The 17879-nt window shown below is 37.3% G+C and overlaps 1 pseudogene across 15 annotated transcripts in view; it reads left to right on the plus strand.

Annotated features, from left to right (window-relative positions):
* LOC100401933 (PDZ domain-containing protein 11 pseudogene) overlaps positions 1-17879 on the plus strand; it is a 69956-nt pseudogene that overhangs the window by 5655 nt on the left and 46422 nt on the right. For 11 of the 15 annotated variants that reach the window (XR_013536304.1, XR_013536298.1, XR_013536300.1 and 8 more), the window contains exons 3-4: positions 44-148; positions 6102-6252. The product of XR_013536304.1 is annotated as a PDZ domain-containing protein 11 pseudogene, transcript variant X7 (transcript). The other 4 variants (XR_013536307.1, XR_013536306.1, XR_004728794.3 and 1 more) reach the window with 3 other exon arrangements.

A 17879-nucleotide genomic window follows, 5' to 3' on the forward strand; every position in this document is an offset into this window, starting at 1 on the left:
CAGACTGGGTAGCTTAAGCAGCAGGAATTAATTTGTTTTACAGTTCTGGAGGCTAGAGGAAGTCCAAGATCAAGATGTTAGCAGGGTTGGCTTCTCCTCAGGACCATGAAGGAAGGGTCTGTTCCAGGCCTCTGGCTTTGACTTGTAGGTAAATATCTTCTTCCTGTGTCTTCACGCTGTTTTTCCTTTGTATGTCTGTGTCCAAATTTCCTCTCCTTAGAAGGATACTAGTCATATTCAATTAGGGTCCATCCTAATGACTTCATTTTAACTTAATTACCTCTTTAAAGATCCTGTATCCCAAGATAGTCACATGCTGAGATATATGGGGTTAGGATTTCAACATGTGAATTTTGGGGAAACACAGCCCATGATATCACACATGACTACTGTGTATCCACATCTTTGTATTGCCTGTTTTCTCCTATCCACATCCCTGAGATATCCAAAGACATTTATGTTTACTTGCAAAATGTGTCCAGTGACCTGTGATTATGAGTGATTATTTTTCTAGATATGACTTATTATTTTTAAAATTTTACTTTTTAATTGACAGATAATAGAAGTATCCAGCCTGGCCAACATGGCAAAACCCCATTTCTAATGAAAATAAAAAATTAGCCAGGCGTGGTGGCAGTCTCCTGTAATCCCAGCTATTTGGGAGGCTAAGGCAGGAGAATCTCTTGAATCCAGGAAGCAGAGGTTGCAGTGAGCCAAGATTGCACCACTGTGCTCTAGCCTGGGCAACAGAGAGAGACTGTCATAAAAAAAAAATAGAGGTATACATTTGGGGGGCACAAGTGATAATTGAATATATTTGTATAATTTGTAAAGGTCAAATAAATATAATTGGGATATCTATCACCTTGTTTATCTTTTATTTATGTTAAAAACATTTGAATTATTCTCTTCTAGCTATTTTGAAATATATAAGACATAATTTTAAGCTATACTAGAAAGTTCTTGGTTAGGAAGGATTACTCTACTTGGAATGATGCTTCATCTAGTGTTCACCATATTCTACTACTTTTCTTAAAGTTTTAAAAATGAATGAAGGGGAACTATGTTGAAGAAGGGGTCCTTTCTTTAAAAGTTATGTTGTTACAGAGCACTATGGATTCATAGTTAAAAAATTGTATCAAATATCATATGTGAGAGGAAAGAGTGGTCTATATAAGACATTACTTTTAATAATTCAGTAAATAACATTACCCCATCATTTACTGTCACCACCAGTTATGATGTACTTTTATCTTATGTGGAGACTGAGAGTGAGTTTAGTCATTTACCCAAGATTTCACAGATCTTGGTGAAGCACAGGTCAGTGGTGTAGATATTGTTTGCCCTACGTATACTGTGTAACTCCTGACTTTGAGCTCTTAATCATTCATAATAAAAATAGACAAAAAGATGCAAACTTGTCCTGATGCACTTTTCAGATATGAATTTTAATCTTTATTTTATATTGCAATGTTACCAACAGAGATAATTCAGTATTTGTATCATTGTTGATATGTTGTGTCAAAATGTGTCTGTCCATCTGAGATAGTAAATTTAAAAGTGACAGGACTTAATCCACAACCAAATCAGAATATTATAGTTTATTTCATATATATCTTGAATTAAATAGAAACAATTAAATAACTGTTAAAAAGTTTGGACTTCCCTCTTTGTAGTTTTAAAACATGATTTTTGTTTATCTCTTGTACCAGTTGAATGGGGCAGCTTGACTGCTTGGAGACATCAGGAAAGGCTTCCAGGGAAAGCTGAATTTTGTAGGATAAATATGGGTTAGAACAGGGTGCTTCAGGAACACTGAACAGGGTACTTCAGAAAAGTCCTTGTAAATGCATAGGGGTATGTCAGAGCTTGATATTTTTGGGTAAATGTAAGTAGTAACATATGCAGGCAGTGGTGTTGAGAAATGACAGTGGATTAAAAGGCTAGCCCAGATTTAAAAGGTAACTATGAAGCTGCTCAAAGAGCTTAACCACGGGAGTGGAATGAACATATTGGACTTATCAAAATATTATATAATAGACAATCTAAATGGGCTCATATCTATTAAATAATTGAATTAATAATAAGTATAATTTCTAGAACAGAAATCACTAAGCCCAGATGGGCTCACTGGCAAATCCTACCAAATGTTTAAGAAAAATATTATACCAGTGCTCTACAACCTTTTGGAAGATAGAAGCAGAGGAAACACTTCCTAACTCATTTTATGAGGCCATAATTACTTTAATACCTAATACCAAAATCAGACAAAGATATTAGAAAAAAAGAAAACTACAGACCAATATGTCTCATGAACATAGATGCAAAAGTCCTCAACAAAATATTAGCAAATTTAATCCAATGATATATGAAGGAAATTATGCATTATGACCAAGTGCAGTTTATTCTAATAATGCAAAGCTGGTCCAACATTTGAAAATCAATTAATGTAATCTGTCATGTCAACAGGGTAAAGAAGAAAAATCACATGATCATATCAATAGATGCAGAAAAAATGTCTGACAAAAACCAGCTCTCATTTATGGTCAGGACTCTCAGCAAACTACTAATAGAGGGGAACTTACTCAACTGATAAAGACCATGTGCAAAACTCTTTCAGCTAACATGGTACTTAATGGTAAGAAATTGAAGCTTTCCCACTAAGATCAGGAGCAAGGCAAGATGTCTCTTTCCACTAACCCGTTTCAACATCATATTTATTGGAAGACCCAGCTAATGCAATATGACAAGAAAAGGAAGTAAAAAGTATACAGATTAGGAAGAAGAAAATAGAACTGCCTTTGTTTGCAGATGACGTGATTGTCTATGTAGAAAATCTGAAAGAATTGACCAAAAAAAAAAAAAAAAACCCTTCTGGAGCTAATAAGCAATTATAACAAGGTGGCAAAAGTTAATTGCTTTCCTATATGCCAGCAACAAACAAATGTGATTTAAAATTAAAAACATCTCGTTTACAATAGTGCCCCCAAATTAAATACTTAGGCATAAAACTAACAAAATAGACAAGACCTTTATGAGGGAAGTTATAAAACTCTGATGAAGAAATAAAAATCTAAGTAAATGGAGAGAGAGTCCATGTTTATGGATAGGAAGACTCAATATTATCAAGACATCACTTCTTCCCAACTTGATGTATAGATCCAAGGCAAACCCAATCAAAATCCCAGAAAATAATTTCCTGGATATCAACAAACTGATTCTTAAGTTTATGAGGACTGCAAATGGTTTGGGTTCTTTACTTGGAGGATGACTGTATCCGTCAGGATACAGTCAGAACAACAGAAACCACACTTGGTATTTCTTTTTTTTTTTTCTGCGATGGAATCTTGCTCTGTCGCCAGGCTGGAGTGCAGTGGTATGATCTCCGCTCACTGCGACATCTGCCTCCAGGGTTCAAGCGATTCCCCTGCCTCAGCCTCCCGAGTAGCTGGAACTACAGGTGTGTGCCACCACACCTGGCTCGTTTTTTGTATTTTAATAGAGAAGGGGTTTCACCACGTTGGTCAGGATGGTTTCGATCTCCTGACCTTGTGGTCCACCTGCCTCGGCCTCCCAAAGTGCTGGGATTACAGGCATGAGCCACTGCGCCCAGCCTATACTTGGTATTTCCACAGAGATAATTCAATATAAGAAATTAGCTAAGGAGTTTTGGGGAGCCAAAAAAGCAAAAAAAAAGTTGAGGGGGCAGATATTGAACTAATATAGATATAGTAACTATAGGAGGAAGCTACCACCCCTAGGGTTGAGGACACAAAAGGAAGTTTGCACAAAAGGAAACTTAAAGAGAGGTATCTCAGACTTCTGAGGAGGGCCACTGCCTGACTCTTGCTGGCATCATTGGATGAGGCATGTTGAGGCTGGTTCTAGGAATTCCAAAAAAGTTGAGTATTATAAATGATAGCCACTTGTCAGGAAGGAAGCATATCCTATCTCATTCTTTCTGCCTTGAAGAACTAACAGGAAGCCAACTGGCAAAGTAGAAATATAGTTCTCATAGTTCCAGCCTTGTTGTCATAAAGAAGAGTTATGTGTGTGAGTTTGGACTGAGAGACAATGGCATAACAACTGGGACAGCTCATTACTTTGCTTAGTCAATATTCATACACAACTTTCTCTGTATATTTGAGCTTCCCATACAGCAGTTTAAAAATGGCAGCTTTTTCTTTAACAAGATACAGCTATCCTTTGTACAAATTGACACTCTCAGCCAGGCGCAGAGACTGATGCCTGTAATCTCAGCACTTTGGGAGGCCGAGGCAGGTGGATCGCTTGAGCCCAGAAGTTCGAGACCAGTCTGGGCAACATGACGAAATCCCATCTCTACTAAAAATAAAAAAATTAGCTGGGTGTAGGGGCGCATGCCTGTAATCCCAGCAATTCAGTAGGCTGAGGCACGAGAATAGCTTGAACCTGGGAGGTGGAGGTTGCAGTGAGCTGAAATTGTGCCACTGCACTCCAACCTGGGTGACACAATGAGACTCAAAAAAATAAAAATAAAAATAAATAAATTGACATTCTTACCCCTTCTCCATAAAGAGATGATCCCAAATGTCATTACATTTATCTCTGGATTGTGTGTTAATTACTCCTCAATTCAGTAAAGTCCCTTATGAACCTTCTATAACCTAAAGATGAAATTGTAAAGTTAATTGCCATTAATTTTTAAAATTACAGTGGGAAAGGAGAAGACAAATTTGTTAATATATACAGAAATACATAAAAACACACATATGTTAAGCAAGTAAGAAATAATGCTTAGTTATTAGTCCTTATTTCTGTCTAGTCATGAGCCTGTGGTTAGTGTCCCTTCCTCCCCAGCTCATTTCGTGCTTCCTGTACTCTGAGCCAGCATATACCAAGTGGTGTTATCCAAACTGTCATTCCTGAAGGGTGTGAATCTTCAGTGGTCCTGTCTTTTCTTGGTTATTATAGTTTTTTAAATTAACTTTTACTATCAGCAGTGGGAACACAGGGGTGCCATGTTGTCATGAATGGCGGCATCCCCATATATAGTCCTTCCTGGTTTCACTTTGTAGCAGCAAGCCAGAGTTTCTTTAGTTGTCAGGATCTATCACTCCAGCCAGTAATTCCTTTCTTTGTCCATTGGTTCAGTTGCATATGGAATCCAAAATGGCCATTTATTTAGCTGTTAGAAACTCAATGGAAGCATTCTCTCTTGGGAATTAAAAAAGTTCAAGTTATGGGAAGCAGAATTCTGTGAAGAAGTGTAATAATGAGAAAAGCCACTTTCCCTTCTACTTCTTGACTGTGGACCTGTGTATTGTGGCTTTGGGAGAAATAGTGCCATACATTCGTAAATGACTAAAAGCATATATTGTTCTTTGAAAACAGAGTTCCAACCTTACAAAATGTTTCTCAGGTCATGTTGTAACTGAGTCTTTAGTAGGCCATCCCATTGTTATATTGGGCCAGATACTTTTAGATGGTGGGATATGCAGTAAGGCTACTTATTTCCATAATTTGCAAACTCTAATTACACTTCTAAGATGTGTTCCTTAGAAGCTGTGTTGAGTAGGATACCATGATATTGAGTAAGGAATTATGTGGTGGTGCTGACAGAAACACAATAGGCAGGAAAGGTAAATCAATAAACAGAATAGGTGTCTATTCCAGCACAAACAAATGGCTTTCATTTCCACGATGGAAGGGGTGCCTTATAATCAACCTACTAATACACAGTTGCCTGATCCCCTCAGGAAATGGTGCCATATTGGGGACTTACAGTTTAGATTCTGCTTTTGATAATATGGGCACTCAACTATGCCAATAGTCTTATTATCATGGTGAGCACTTTGTTGGGTCTGTGCTTCATCTCTGCCACTATGGCCATTTTGTACACAAGCCCCTTAAAACAGAAGATGAGGAAGGATGCTGACTGATAGTCCCAGAACAGGTCACTTTGTTCACCCCTTATTGAGGCCTCCTCTGCAGTGGCTATATCTTGGTAAGCACTCACACAAATTCTTTCACATCTAGTGTTTATTCTGAAAGATCTGTGCATGTGTCTCTTCTTCAGTCTTCCTTGTTATCAGTCTTGTTCTTTTCCATTTCGTGACCAGGTGACCAAAGCATTATTCACAGTCCACAGATGAATGTACATCTGTACCACAAGCTACCCCTCCTTCCTGGCTGAGAGGACTTCAAGGTGTACTGCTAAAACTTCTGCCTGCTGGAAGTTTCTTCACCATTTCCCTTCAGCAGCATCTCTGAGTGAGTATACTGGTACTAGTGTCATGTGGACACCCTTCTGTAAACCAGGCCCAAGTTGGTATAAAAATCTTTTAAATTTTTCATTTAGAAAATTTTAAATTGACACATAATAATTGTTCATATTTATGAGGTACATAGCTATGTTGTGATACATACAATGGATAGTGATCAAATCAGGGTAATTAGCATATCCATCACCTCAAACATTTCTCATTTCTTTGTGTTGGGAATATTCAATATCCTTTTTCTAGCTATTTGAAACTATAAGATACTGTTAATTATAGTTATTCCATAGTAGCATAGAACACTATAACTTATTTCTCCTATCCATTTGTATCCTTTAACAAATCTCTATCTCCCTCTTCCCCCTACTCTTCTCAGCCTTTAGTATCCTTTATTCTACTTTTTAATTCTATGAGATCAACTTTTTTTAGCTTCCACATATGAGTGAGAACATGCAGTATTTGACTTTCTGTTCCTGGCTTATTTTGCTTACTATAATGTCCTCCATTTTCATCCATGTTGCCCTGAATTACAGGATTTTATTCATTATTATGGCTGAATAGTACTCCATTGTATATTTATATACCACATTTTTCTTATTCATCCATCTGTTGTTGGACACATAGGTTGATTCCATATCTTGGCTCTCATGATAGTGCTGAAGTAAAGATAGGGATGCAGGTTTCTCTTCAATATGTTGATTTCCTTTCCTTTGGGTAAATACCTAGTAGAGGAATTTCTGCAACATATTGTAGCTCTACTTGTAGTCTTTTGAGGAATCTCCAGACTGTTCTCCCTACTGGCTGTACTAGTTTACATTCCCACCAAGTGTATGAGAGTTCCCTTCTCTCTGCATCCTTGCCAGCATTTTTATTCGTTTATAATAGCCATCCTAACTGGGTGAGATGTTATATCATTGGGGTTGTGATTTGCATTTCCCTGATAATTAGTGATTTGAGCATTTTTTCATATACCTGTTGGTCATTTGTATGTCTTCTTTTGAAAAATGTCTGTTCAGATCACTTGCCCATGTTTTAATCATAGTGTTTAGTTTTTTTTAATTTTTATTTTTTGCTGTTGAGACATTTAAGTTCCTGTGTGTTCTGGATGTCAATATCTGGTCAGATGAGTAGTTTGCAGATATTTTCTCCCATTCTGTAAGTTGTCTTTTCATTGTGTTGATTGTTTTCTTTACTGTGCAGAAGCTTTTTAGTTTGATATAATCCCATTTATTTTTGCATTTGTTGCCTGTGCTTTTGAGGTCTTATGCATAAAATATTTTCCCAGAGCAATGTCCTAAAGCATTTCCCCTCTGCTTTTTTCTAGTACTTTTTTTTTCCTAGTACCTAGTCATGTAGTCCTCAATAATCTAGTACTTTTATCGTTTTGGGTTTTACACTTAGGTCTTTGATCCATTTTGAGTTGATTTTTGTGTATGGTGAGAGATAGGAGTCTAGTTTAATTCTTCTGTGTATAGATATTCTGTCTTCCCAGCACTAGTTATTTATTTATTTGAGACATGGTCTTGCTTTATCACCCAGACTGGAGTGCAATGGTGCAATCATGGCTTTCTGCACCTCAGCTTCCCAGGTTAAAGTGATCCTCCCACTTCAGCCTCCTGAGTCACTGGGACTATAGGTGCATGCCACCACGCCTGGCTGTTTTAAAAATATATATTTTGTGTGTTTGTAGAGAGGGGTCTCCCTTTGTTGCCCAGGCTGGTCTTGAACTTCTGGGCTCAAGCAATCCTCCCTACTTATCCTCTCAAAGTGTTGTGATTACAGGTGTGAGCCATCATGCTTGGCCCAGCACTATTTATTGAAGAGACTATCCTTTTCCCAATGTATGTTCTTTGTCCCTTTGTCAAAAATCAGTTGGCTGTAGATACACAGATTAATTTCTGGGTTCTCTATTCTGTCTTATTGGTCTATGTGTCTGTTTTTTTTAATCAGTGACATGCTGTTTTGGTTACTATGACTTTGTAGTATAGTTTGAAGTCAGATAGGATGATGCCTCCAGTTTTGTTTTTTTGCTTGGGTCTGCCTTGGATAGGCAAGATCTTTTGTGGTTCTGTATAAATTTTAGACTTTCTTTCTGTTTCTATGAAGAATATCATTGGCATTTTGGGGATATGGCCCAAGTGTATTTTCCCCCCTCTTTCAACAGGTCATAAGAAACTCCCCATAAAACCACAAATGCTGGTTGAGGGAGAGGCCATAAGGCAGCAGAAGTAGGTACTGTGGGGGTCTGGGCCACTTGCTCTTGTAACTTACTTGTGCTATGAGCTTGCTTGAGAATCTGATCTTGCACATACTAGGTCTATTTACTGATGGATTGCTGCTGCACAACATTATAGCTAGGTCTTGTTCATAATGGGCAAATTAGGTCATATAGTAGTTAGGTCATGTAATAGGAATTCCATGGTTGAACAGTGTCTACCAGGACATAATAGTAAGCTATGAGCCGCTTCTTTAAGGGAGCAGAGGAGGGTATGGTTCTGTTTGCTAGCTATGTGTTGTGTCATTTTCCTGCAGAGGCTTGCCAGAGGAGCTATGTAGCACTCTTACCAGACACTTGGAGCACCACTGGGTAGACAGACTGGAGTGGCACTGCCTTGACCTATTGTAGAGTCTTCTCTTGCTTCAGGCACCATTCAGAAGTAGCAGCCTTACAAATTACTTGGCACAACTAGATCAGAGCAGAGCATTGAATTGTGGTTTTTGTTGCCTACAAAATCTAAAGAGGCCCAGGACTGGCACAATGATCCTGAACTTGGAGAACAAGGACTGCATAACATTAACTGTTGATATAGCAGCCAGATGTGACTTTGTTTTCCCTTCATATGTGGTTGTATATAAAACAGTACATTTTGTTAAGTAAGAATTTTCTGGGCTTGTGTTATCATAAGAGAGGTATATGTGTGTCCTATAAACTGTCTGAATATTTCTTTCTTTCTTTTTTTTTTTTTTTTGGGGTCTACATAGCATCTCTTGGTCTGGGCAAACTTCCCTTCTCGATTTTGGTGGTTCTGATGAGTAAAGGTAAATTACCAGATAGCAAAGCAAGAGAGCATTCTAGAAAATAAGATCAGTGAAAGCAAAGGCCTATAGGCATGGTGGGTTCTGGGAGCAGTAATTAGTTCAGTTGAGTAGTAAGTAGCACTGAGGGTAAAGAATATAAAGAATGGAGTGATAGGAGATAAAATTGGAAATATTAGGTAGGGCTATACTGGGAGGAGCTATTTTTTTGTTTGTTTGAGACGGAGTTTGGCTCTTTTTGCCCACACCGGAGTGCAATGGCGTGATCTCAGCTCACCAAAACTTCTGCCTCCTGGGTTCAAGCAATTCTCCTGCCTCAGCCTCCTGAGTAGGTGGGATTACAGGCATGTGCCACCACACCCAGCTATTTTTGTATTTTTAGTAGAGACAGGGTTCTCCATGTTGGTCAGGCTGGTCTCAAACTCCCAGCCTCAGGTGATCCACCCACATCGGCCTCCCAAAGTGCTGAGATTACAGGTGTGAACCACCATGCCCAGCAGGAAGAGCTTTATGTGCCATATAAAGAAGGTGGACAAAATCCTAGGCTGAGGGGAAGTAGTGATGATTTATTTTTTCTTTGGCAGGGCTGTGATGTGATCACATCACATTGGTGTGAAAGATATTTCATGAGAGAGAATTGGAGATGAGTAATACTAGGGGTAGAATTATTATTATTGAAGATTACCAAGTAATTCTGAATAAAATGATGAGACATAAGCTAAGTAAGGTAGGGCGAATTAGAGGAGAAAATGAATTTAAATGATACATAGGAAGTGGAATTGACAGACTCAGTGGCTGACTATATGCGGAGTGGGAGGAGAGAACAAGAATTTATATATGTGGTTAAAAATTTTACAGTTGCATAACACAATCCAGTTTGAGCTTGAGTGGGGTTCAGAGAGATGTGGGCCTAGTGTAGAGTGACCAGCTGTTCTGGTTTATCCAAGATTAAGGGATTTCATGGGATGTGAGACTTCCAGTGCTAAAACTGTGAAAGTCCCCAGCAAACTAGGATAAGTTAGTCATGCTAACCTAATATGAACAGTGGACAGATTAGTGATGGGAGCTTATCAGCATAAGCACTGAGACACCTTCTGGGATAACCATGACCTGGCAAGTGATCCTTTAGTGGTGCAAAGAAATGGTGGTCCTTGACAATGGATGGTAGCTGCCATTCAAATCTACTCCACAGTGGATCCAATCTGGGGTTCCATAGAGAAAGGATGTTGGAAGTAAAATATGAAAGAACTGTTTCACTAACTTGTGACCTGCTTTAACAGAGTATAACTCAGAGGGGACAGATTCTTTTTCACCATGGACCACCTCACAGCTCTGGAAACCTGAGGGCTTTAGTACATTGGGAAATTCGGTTAAATACAGGTTGGGGAGTTGCAAGGGATGGAGAGGGTGGGGAAGAGGGAAGAGGAACTGGTAACCTGTACTGGTACACAGAAGAACTAAACTACTTAGCAGAGCAGAATAACATCTGTGCATTGGGGCATAAATCAGTGAAATATGAGTTATTACAGCAAAGGTGACAGCAGACTTTTCTTGAAGCAATTCCTTTCAGAAGGAAAGACTATTGATTACTTTGTTACATTTCTCCATCTAGTGGTAACTCTCATGTACTTTTTTCCTAGATAGATGTTTCAAAGAAGGCAGATTAAAAACTTGAGAAATGTTTCCAGAGTCATCATTTATTCACTCATTCATTCATTCACTTCACAAATACTGAATGAGTATGCATGCCTTCTATATGGCAGTTACATTTCTAGCCATTGGGGTTACGGCTGTGAACAAAACTGAAAAAACTCTGAACTCATGGAACCTTACAATGATAAAAGAGTACATTTCATTTTTTTTCTATGTGAATATTCTGTTTTCAAAGCACCATTTACTGAAAAGATTATCTTTTTTCTATAGGACTCTGCAGTGCCATTACTGTTATATATGAAGTGTCCATTTATGTGTGAGTCATTGCATATCTTGGTTATGTTCCATTGATTTATTTGTCAATTTCTGTGACAATGTCATATGTCTTTTTCATTTTACTTTATAATCATTATTAACATTTAGTACAGCAAGAATTCCTTCCTTATTTTTTAAAAGAGTGTTTTGGATATTCTTGGCCTTTAAATTTTCCATAAAGTTTAAAATTAGTCTCTGAGATTCTATCAAAATACCCTATTGGGAATATTTACTGGGATTGAACTGAATCATTAAGTCATTTTAGAGTAAACTGACATTTTTATACTATTGGACCTTCCAATTCACCATTTACATCAGTCTTTAGTGTCTTTGAATAGACATAAAAGTCTTATATATCTTTTGATATATTTATTTGTAGATACTTGATTTTTTTAGGCCAAAAAGGCATCTTTAAAAAGTTATCTGCTAACAATTTATGGCTGGTATTTGGAAATGTAGCTACTTTTGTCATATTGATTCTTCATCTAGGAATTTTGCTAAATACTCTTATAATTCTAATAAATCTCTTTTCCCTACACATATAATTTATCATCTGTGGATAATTATACCATTAATTTATTTTTCTTATCCTTCATGTACTATTTAGAAGTTGTATACAACATAGAATAGAAATGGGGATATTGGGCACCCTTTAATTGTTCCTGAATTTAGAGGAAAAGCTTTTGACATAAACCATTAATTTTCTTTGGTTTTCTGCAGATACTTTTTATTAGAATAGGAACTTTCATTCTATTTCTTTTTTCTTAAGTGTTTAAAAATCATGAGTGGATATTAAGTTTTATCAAATGCTTTAAAATTTTTGCATCTATGTAGAAATATCAGAACTTCTTTTCTGCTTGAATCTCTTAATATGATGAAGAACTGGTACCAATTCTGAAACTATTCAAAAAATTCGAGGAGGAAGGACTCCTCCCTAACTCATTTGATAAAGCCAGCATCACCCTGATACCCAAATCTGGCAAAGACACAATAATAAAAGAAAACTATAGGCTAATATTCCTGATGAATGTATATGCAAAAATCCTCAACAAAATACTACCAAATTGAATCCAGAAGCACGTTAAAAAGTTCATTCATCATGATCAATTTGGTTTCATTCCTGGGGTGCAAGGTTGGTTCAATATACGCAAATCGATAAATGTGGTTCACCACATACACAGAATTAAAAACAAAAACCATATGATTTTCTCAATAGACACAGAAAAAGCTTTTTATAAAATCCAACATCCCTTCATGATAAAAGCCCTCAAAAAAAACTAGTTACCAAAGGAAGACTAAATGGCTCAAAATAAGAGTCATCTATGACAAACCAGCCAACATCATAGTGAAGGGGCAAAAACTGGACGCATTCTCCTGAGGAACTGGAACAAGACAAGAATGCTCACTGTCACTACTACTATTCAACATAGTAATGAAAGTCCTTGCCAGAGCAATCAGGCAAGAGAAAGAAATAAAAGACATCCAAATAGGAAAAGAAGAAATCAAACTATCTCTCTTTATTGATGATAGGAATCTATACATAGCATGGTACTGGTACCAAAACAGAGATATAGACCAATGGAACAAAACAGAGGCCTCAGAAGTAACACCACACATCTACAACCATCTGATCTTTGACAAACTGGACAAAAACAAGCAATGGGAAGGATTCCCTGTTTAACAAATAGTGTTGGGAAAACTGGCTAGTCATGTGCAGAAAGCTGAAACTGGACCCCTTCCTTACACCATATACAAAAATTAACTCCAGATAGATTAAAGTTTTAAACATAAGACCTAACACCATAAAAACCTTAGGAGAAAGCCTAGGCAATACCATTCAGGACATAGGCACAGGCAAGGGCTTCATAACTAAAACACCAAAAACAATGCTAATAAAAGCCAAAATAGACAAATGGGATCTAATTAAACTTAAGAGTTTCTGCACAGCAAAAGAAACAATCATTAGAGTGAGCCGGCGACCAACAGAATGGGAAAAAAAGTTTGCAAGTTACCCATCTGACAAAGGGCTAATATCCAGAATCTACAAAGAACTAAAACAAATATACAAGAAAAAAACCCCTCAAAAAGTGGGCAAGAGATAGGAACAGACACTTTTCAAAAGACATTTATGTGGCCAACAAACATATGAAAAAATGTTCATCATCACTGTTCATTAGAGAAATGCAAATCAAAACCACATTGATATACCATCTCATGCCAGTTAGAATGGGGATCATTAAAAAATCTGGAGACAATAGATGCTGGAGAGGATGTGGAGAATTGGAACACTTTTAAACTTTTGGTGGGATTGTAAATTAGTTCAACCATTGTGGAAGACAGTGTAGCAATTCCTCAAAGATCTAGAAATACAAATACCATTTGACCCAGCAATCCCATTACTGGGTATATACCCAAAGGATTATAAATTGATCTATTATAAAGACACATGCACACACTGCTTACAATAGCAAAGACTTGGAACCAACCCAGATGCCCATCATTGATAGACTGGTTAAAGAAAATGTGGCACATATACACCATGGAATACTATGCAGCCATAAAAAGAATGAGTTCATGTCCTTTGCAGGGACATGGGTGAATCTGGAAACCAACATTCTCAGCAAACTGACACAAGAACAGAAAACCAAACACTGCATGTTCTCGCTCATAAGTGAATGTTGAACAATGAGAACACATGGACACAGGGAGAAGAACATTACACACTGGGGTCTATTGGAGGGGGGTCTAGGGGAGAGATAGCAGGGGGTGGGGAGATTGGGGAGGGATAACATTAGGAGAAATACCTAACGTAGGTGACGGAGGGATGGAGGCAGCAAACCTCCATGGCGTGTGTATAATTGTGTAACAGTCCTGCAAGATCTGCACATGTACTCCAGAACTTAAAGTGAAATTAAAAAAAAAAGAAAAGAAAACCTTAAGGACTGCCCAAAGTCTCCTAGAACTGATAAACAACCTCAGCAAAATTTTCAGATACAGAATCAATGTACAAAAACCAATAGCATTTTTAGACACCAATAACATTCAAGCTGAGAGCCAAACCAAGAATGCAATGCCATTTACAATAGCTGAAAAATAAAATCCCTAAGAATACAAGTAGCTAGGGAGGTGAAAGATCTCACAAGAACTACAAAACACTGCTGAAAAAAAAAAACATACATGACACAAACAAATGGAAAAACAGTTCATGCTCATGGATTAGAAGAATCGGTATTGTTAAAATGGCAAGAAGCAATCTCCAGATTCAATGCTATTCTTATAAAGCTACCAACATCGTTTTTCACAGAACTGGAAAAAAAACTATTCTAAAATTCATATGGAACCAAAAAAGAGTCCGGATAGCCAAAGCAATCCTAAGCAAAAAGAACAAAGCTGGAGGCATCGCGTTGCCAACTTCAAACTATACCACAAGTCTAAGTACCAAAACAACATGATACTAGGACAAAAACAGATACATAGACCAATAGAACAGAATAAAGAACCCAGAAATAAAGCCACACACCTACAACCACCTGATCTTTAACAAAGTCAGCAAAAATAAACAACAGGGAAAGGACTCTCTATTCAATAAATGGTGCTGGGATAACTGGCTAGCCACATGCAGAAGTCTGAAACTGGACACCTACCTTTTATCAAATACAAAAATTAACTCAAGATGAATTAAATATTTTAAATGTAAGACCTCGAACTATAAGAATCCTAAAAGAAAACCTAAGAAACCCATTCTGCCATCTGCCTTGAGAAATAATTCATAACTGAGTCCTCAAAAGCAATTGCAAAAGAAACAAATTGACCAGTGATACCTAATTAAACTAACAAGCTTCCAATTAAAGCTACCAATTAAAGTAACTATCAACAGAGTAAACAACCTACAGAATGGGAGAAAATGTTTGCAAACTATGCATTTGACAAAAGTCTAGTATCTAGAGCTATAAGGAACCTAAACAAATCAACAAGCAAAAAAAAAAAAAAAAACCCATTTAAAAAAAATGAGCGAAAGACATGACTAGACACTTCTTAAAAGAAGACCTATATATGAAAGGCCAACCAATATATGAAAAAATGCTCCACATAACTAATGATCAGAGAACTGCAAATCAGAACCATAACGAGATACCATCTTACACCAGTTAGAATGACTATTATTATTATTTTATTTATATTTATATTTTTGAGATGGAGTCTTGCTCTGTCACCGGGCTGGAGTGCAGTGGCATGATCTCCGCTCACTGCAACCTCTGCCTCCCGAGTTCAAGCGATTCTTCTGCCTCAGCCTCCTGAGTAGCTGAGACTACAGGTGTACACTGCCACACCCAGCAAATTTTTGTCTTTTTAGTAGAGATGAGGTTTCACCAAGTTGGCCAGGATGGTCTTCATCTCTTGACCTCGTGATCCACCACCCACCTTGGCCTCCCAAAGTGCTGGGATTACAGGCATGAGCCACTGTACCCAGCCAGCTACTATTAAAAACGTAAAAAAAAAAAAAAAAAAAAAAAAAATAGATGCTGGTGAGCCTGCAGAGAAAAGGGAACAATTATATGCTATTGGTGAGAATGTAAATTTAGTTTAGTTACTGTAGAAAGCAGTTTATTGAGTTGTGTGAGTTCTTTATATATTGTACATACCAAACTCATCAGAAATTATTTGCAAATATTTTCTCTCATTTTATGGGTTGTCTTTCCACTTTGTTGATAATATTTTTTGATACACTAAAGTTTGTTATTTTGATGAATTCTGATTTATTTTTTCTTTTGATTGTGCTTTTGGTGTCACAACTTAAAAATCAGTGCCAGCTGTGCATGGTGGTGCATCGCTGTTGTCCCAGCTACGTGGGAGGCTGAAGCAGGAGGATCCCTTGAGCCCAGGAGTTTGAGGTTTCTATGCTGTACTATAGTGAAACAGTATATTACAGTGAAACAGCCTATTATAGTGAAACAGCATAGTGAAACTTTGTCTCAAAAAAAAAATATTCTTTTTAAAGAAATAAATATTTGCTAAATCCAAGATAATGATTTATTCTTATATTCTAAGACTTTCATAGTTTTAGCTCTTATATTTAGATTTTTGATCCATTTTGAGTTAACTTTTGTAAGTGGTCTAAGGTAAGGGCCTAGAGTTATTTCCCAGGACATTTTCTTCTTGTGTCATTTGTAATTTTATATTTTTCTAAAAGAATTTTTATTTCATCCATATATTCAAATTTATTGGAGTAAAGTTGCTTATAATATGCTTTTGTTAGCTTTTAAATATCTGTTTTATTGATAATAGCATCTCCCATTTTATTTATGATACTGTTACTTATACTTTCTTTTTTTCTTGTCTAATTTTGCCAGTGGTTTGTCAATGTTTAGTCTTTTTAAATAGAAACCACCACTAGCAAAGAGATAGAACATTGTCAGTCTTTCTTCTTTTCTGGATATTGATGATGCCCTAGACCTTGGCCTAGATAACTAGTTGGGTTTTGTTTGTTTCTTTGAGACAGGATTTCTCTTCATCACCCAGGCTAGAGTACAGTGAGTGCACAATAGCACCTCACTGTAGTCTTGACCTCCTGGGCTCAGGTGATTCTCCCACCTCAGCCTCCTGAGTAGCTAGGACTACAGATGTGCGCCACCACTCTGAGCTAATTTTTACATTTTTTTGTAGAAACAAGGTCCCACTATGTTGCCCAGGCTGGTCTCAAACTTCTGGACTCAAATGATCCTCCTGCCTCAGCCTCCCAAAGTGGCGGAATTACAGGTTTGAGCAAATATGCCAAGCCGTAACCAGTTGTTTTTGCTAAACATTACTCATTAATTCAATCCATATTTTGAGCACCTACTATATATCGAGGATACATCAATGAACAGACAGGAAATCCTGCTCTTATGAAGCTTGCATTCTGGTCAGGGAGATAGATGATAAGTAAATAAAATAGAGAAATTACATAACATTTTAGTACCTTAGAAGGGATTAAGGGCTATGAAGAAAAATAACTAGGGAAAAGAAAGGATAGGGAGGGAACAGACTACAGCAATTAAAAAAATGGTAGACATATCTCTTGAGATTCCTCTTGGCTTTGACAGTTTCTCAGACTTTCCTTGTTTATGATGACTTTGACAGTTTTGAGGAGTATTAATAACTGCAAAGTTTTGAGGGCCTACAGAATGTCTCTCAGTTGGGATTTGTCTGATGGGCTTATCATGAACACACTATAGTCAGGGTTTTTGGGAGGAAGACCACAAAGGTAAATTCCCTGTCATAACAAAGTACCACGAATTACGTGTCTTTATCATAACAAAGTACCACGAATTACGTGTCTTTAAAATAGCAGAAATGTATTATTTCTCACACTTCTGGAGGCCAGAAGTTCAAAAGTGTTAACCGGGTTGGTTTCTTCTGACGGCTATGAGGAAGAATCTATTTTACACCTCTCCCCTAGTTTCTGGTGATGACTGTCAATTTTTGGCGTTCCTTGGCTTATAAATACTTCATTCTGATTTCTGCCTCTGTCTTCACCTGGCTATCCTCTCTGTGTGTCTGTCAGAATTTCCCTCTTCTTATAAAAGACACCAGTCATATTGGATTAAGGACCACCATAATGACCTCACCTTAACTAAT

This window comes from Callithrix jacchus, chromosome 1, assembly GCF_049354715.1.
Source record: "Callithrix jacchus isolate 240 chromosome 1, calJac240_pri, whole genome shotgun sequence".
In the NCBI taxonomy this organism is placed as follows: domain Eukaryota; kingdom Metazoa; phylum Chordata; class Mammalia; order Primates; family Cebidae; genus Callithrix; species Callithrix jacchus.